The following is a 5137-nucleotide window of genomic DNA, read 5'->3' as shown; positions in this document are numbered from 1 at the left end:
AAGGAGAATGCACAAGTAGCTTTCTTCCCCAAGGTTATCCAACCCCCAAGCTGTTAAAACAGAAAGACCAAAAAAAGACAAAGAAAGCCCCTCAAGTACAAGCAGTTGATCTAAGAGCTAACCCACCTTCACCCCACCCAACCCCATTTACATTTGCTAGTTTATCACAGGATAAGAAGAAACACAAACCCATACAGAGCAGGAGAAAGTATTTCCACTATTGCCGCTGCTCCTCTCTGTTCAGATTTTTTCCTTGCACAGACTTTATGCCGACAGAGATGAAGAGCAAGAAAGGGTTCTACGGTGTCCTGCTCCACTTCATTTTTATTGCAAGAGGTAGGTGCAAAGACCTGTTTTCCTCCTGTCCCCCTAAAGTTCTGAAAACTGAACAAATTTCACATCCAAACTTCCACCTTCATGCATAGCAATCTAAATACCCTTAAATTACTATACAGCTGTTCTGGATTGGGCTCTTGAGGGGGAGGGGGAAGAGATCCAAAAGTATAAATGTTTGGATTTTGTTTTAAATGGACCGATAAACATAGAACCAGGGTGAATTCAGATGACAATCAGAAGTGGTAAAGCCACCAAAGGATGATATTCCTTTTGCATTTTGAGTAAACGGAACCAACATAAAAAGTGAAAGTTCAGTACAGCATCTGACCAGTTTAAACTGGCCACAGGTAAAATCCCATATAAGCTATACAGCTAAAGAGTTGGTGATGGCAACCCAGCCACGGGGACAACTCCTGTGGCAAGCAAGATATACACCAGGTTCTGAAATGTGGTGACAATGGTAGAATGCAATCTCTGTCAACAATGCCCATCTCTACATGCAATTACAGCATCTCAGAAAAAAAGAAGGGGTGTGTGTGCATGCACAGACATATTGTCAATACTAAAAGCCCATGGTGACTTTACCTCACCTGTTCATCTGTCTATATCCTGAGGCCACCCTCAATTAAAACATGCTGAGATTTCTCTTTCTCACTCCCATTCACACACACACACGTACATACATACTTACAACATGTGTATACACACAGGTTAAAGTGCTTGCACTTGGGGCAGGCAACTTAGGTGGAAATGTGAGGTGTGGTGAGCTCTGCCTGCCTTCCCGAAGCTCACTCTTTCCATACAGGTTATCCTAATGCTGGTCCTCTGTAGTTGGGATCTCTGTTGCTGTGATCGTGGATGGGGAGAACCTTACAGAGAGGGAAGGAAAGCCAGGAATATCAAAGCTCACTCGCTGCCTTTTCTTACTGCAATGCTGAGTGCAGATCAAGTGATACTGCATCCCTGAATGCCATAACGGGGGAAGGAAGGGACACCCTGGAATCTTTCAGCAGAGTTCTGAAGTGACGCCTCCCTCCCTCCCTCCCAGCTCCCCTGAAAGACAAGACATGTTTCAATTTTTTTTTAAGTCATCAACTGGCCCTAATGCAATTCATAAAATGCTGTGGAGATGCTAATTAAGGTTTCAAGCCTTGCCCAAAATGTGCAGATAAAATTAACAACAGTACATTAAGCTGATGCCACACTACCATGTATACTCTTCTCTGAATGTCTTTGGACCCAAAAGATGTGAGAAGCAGTGGAAAAAATCCATTCCACTTTGCAGAAGCTCCCGCTTAGGAACCGCAGTGACAGGTCAAAGAGAATACCGTATTGCCTCCTCTTCATTTTAAGTGGAAGTTGTGCAGACTTCCCCAGGGATCCTGCACCTCCCCTCCAGAGTTTGCAAGATCAGCCCTAGAAGCCCTAGCCAAGGCCTCCTTATTAAACAGTAGTCTTCGAAGAGCCCTCCGTGATGGAATTCTGGGGGGAAATGGTTCAAAAGAGTTCCAGGCTCTTTAATTCAAGACTATGTTTTTGAACGACTTATGCCATTGTTAAGAGTGAATTTCGGCCTGGTATTTTATGTTTCCACTAAAGGCAGGCTCTACAGAAGATTTCTGTTGCGTTTTAATAGACAAGCTGGAAGTCTCCCACTGGTGAACAGGCAGTTTATCTCTTAATGAAGCAAGAGAAAGGTGCGCACTTAACTCCCTGCAACCTCCTTCTGCTCAGCTATGTGCACTGCCACTAGAAAGAATGGTTAAGGTAAGAGGAGAAGGAACAGTTCACAACTAAAATCACGGTTTGTGGCTCATGCAGACAGAACACAATTCATCTAGACCATCCTCAACTACAAAGATCACCACAAAACACCAGCTGTACCTATTACACTCACAAAAACCTCAACACAATTAGGATGCCCCTTGAGCGACACACACCATTTGTGCATTCAAGTGCAAAGTAACAGGCCTTTTTTTTTTTGTAAAAAAACAACACTGAGAAGTGGGGTAGAAGGATAAATATAAAAACAAACAGCATGGGAATAATCAAAGCTACAAAGAATGACCTCCCCCCCACCAGGAGTTAAATTAATGGTCATATAGGTCTAATCACAATCTTTCCCATTATAGCAAAAAAAAAAAAAAATGCAAACAAAACTTAAGCCAGTGCAAGCTATATAAACAGGCTGCAAACTCTCAACATAGCAATTGATTTCCCTCCCCATAACCCACCCCGTCCCTTTATTGCTGCTCCCAAGAAAGAAATGTGTTTGGAGCACAGGTAGTTTTTGAAGTGCCTGCAAGATTAGACCCAACATGTATTGCTATAAGACAAGCACACACCCAGTATGAAAGGCAGAGAGGGCCACTATTTGGGCATGTTTGTAATAAACAGAATGCAAGGAAATCAAAGCAACTCCTGCTGTTCTTCAAAGAATCACCACCCATGTGCTCTGATCTGGTGACGTTTGTTGCAACAGAACCATTAATAATACAAGTGTACCATGGCTCCACCTCAAGACACCTCAGAAAAATATGTGGTTCAGGAATGGAGTTTAGGTAACTAAGGCAAGAAAGAAAAAAACCCTCTGTACATGAGATTGTCAAAATGGAACCCCCATCTCAGTTTCAAAAGAGGTTACCAAACCTGACAAAAGTGGGAAATTAGGCAAGCTATAGGCTTCAAGACAACGGAACTACAGAAAACAAAGCATCTGGTTTGTGTAACGTATTGGCATGTATCATACGACCGCATTGGTCAAAACCTTCCTCCAGCCTAAGGCACCTTGCCTCTAACGGAAGAGCCTCTTAAGCTGGTGGAAGCCTCCCTAGACTACAATACTTGCCATTCTCCCCAAGCAATGTACCATTGAAGAAAACCCACTTGTTCTGTTTTCTGAAACACTCCCAATTTTTATTTTTAATTTTAAAACAGGTTTGAAAAGTCTCTACATTCCAACGAATTCAAGGAAGCGGCAGTAAATTATTGTGACCTGGAGCTTGTGGCCAATTTCTGTGTCTTATTGCAATAAAAGCACTGAGGCAGGGAAGCCCAAGAGCAAATGTACTCCCCCCACCAGGATGGAGGCTCAGGGCAGGAACTTGCTCTCATCTTTCATTTGAGGAACTTTGGAATGACAAGTAACAGGTAACCAGATTTTGTCCTATACTCTAAAAACCAACTGGGATCTTTCAGTAAATTGTGAAAAGAAGAAAAGGTTACACTCTGCTCTAGCTGTCGCTTGTTTATCTGCCTCAGCACATTCCCACCAGGCCATCAGAAGAAGCACTCATTTTCTACATGTAACAACATTGATTGTGAGGCCTCAAAGCAAGGAGAAGGGCTCCTGATTTTTTTTGGGGGGAGGGGGATGGTAGTAGGAAGAAGAAATGCTCCTCTAAAAGGAGTTATGTCACTACTTCTAGCTTTCATGACTCTAATAAGATAGCCAGCTAGGCTCATACACAGGTGTACTGCTTCCTTCTCATGTTCGTTCACCTGTTACAGAAAAACTTCCCTCACTGTACCCAGGAAAATTATGCCAGACGAATGCAGAAAGGACTTATCCTGAGGACAAAGGAAACAAGCTCAAATCTCCCCCCCCCCCCAATAATACTTTGGATAGTACTGACATACAAGCACTCAGGGAGGAAATTCTGGCAAAGCGAGAACACGAGAAAAGCCCAAATGGCGCTCCCTCCCCCCTCGAGGAATTCTGTACCACAGGAATCAGTAAAGCACAGATGTCCTTCATTGTAAGGCTATGGTGGCTGAGCTGGCAGTTACTTGGGAAATTGCTTCTCTTGCTCCTTTAGGGAGCACTCTCGACTACAAAGCTAAGACAAAGGTGGAACGGCTTACAGCCCTCGCTTTCTGTTCTCATTTGAAAAACTACCCTTTGGATGACAAGAGCATGATGCAGATGGGAGGGGGAAGACACTCCTGTCTCTCACCTCTCAAGGGAGCTGGCCCTGTTTCCCCAGTGCGTGTGCCCCCCTCCCCCCAAGTTCAAATGGAAACACAGAGTGCCCCGGGAATTTCTGCTGTCAAGATTACCACCTATGTGTTAAAATTAGAATTGCAAATACTCATGTGCCACAGACATGTGCCTTCAGATACTGGCTTCATGGGCAGGCACCTATCTGTATTGTAAAGAAGAAGCCACAGAAGCAGTTTTTAGCAAACTGAGAGTTATAAACAGGAAACATTTCTAAAACGGGGAGAGAGATCCAAACACTTAAGGTGAAAAATTTGGCTATATATAGCTAAATATGCTTCCTTAACTATTGATAAAAATAACATTCACCTGTACCAGAGGGAATAGTGAAAGGATTAAACATTTTGCAATTTTAAAAATGTCCTATATACTATCTTCTCTAGCACAGTACTGTTCCTATGCAAGAGTTGAGGAGTTAGCTATTTTAAGAAAGCTTGGCAAATAACAAACACACCACACTTGCATTATCCTCCAAGAACAAAAAAGACTTAATTTTTGGTTTGAAAAGAGGAGGATAAACACTAAAACAAATGACAGCTCATGAACTGGCACGTAGCTCTATTCAGTGCAATTTTCAAATTTTGTACCTCCACAAAACAACTACGCTATCAAGTCGCTGCTAGGGGTGGGAATAGAGAGAACCACCATATATTGGGTAGCATCACTTTAAACATACCTGCAGAAGCAGCCTCACATTTTTCTGCAATATTCCCTCTTTCCTCTCAAACACCTGGGAGTTTGCAAGGCAAGAAAGTTACAGAGTTGCCTGCATGTTGAAGAAAGGAAGTGTCATGGTTCAGC

The sequence above is a fragment of the Gekko japonicus genome, unplaced genomic scaffold (assembly GCF_001447785.1).
Source record: "Gekko japonicus isolate JY-2015 unplaced genomic scaffold, Gekko_japonicus_V1.1 scaffold33, whole genome shotgun sequence".
In the NCBI taxonomy this organism is placed as follows: domain Eukaryota; kingdom Metazoa; phylum Chordata; class Lepidosauria; order Squamata; family Gekkonidae; genus Gekko; species Gekko japonicus.
This window is presented reverse-complemented; position numbering follows the sequence as displayed.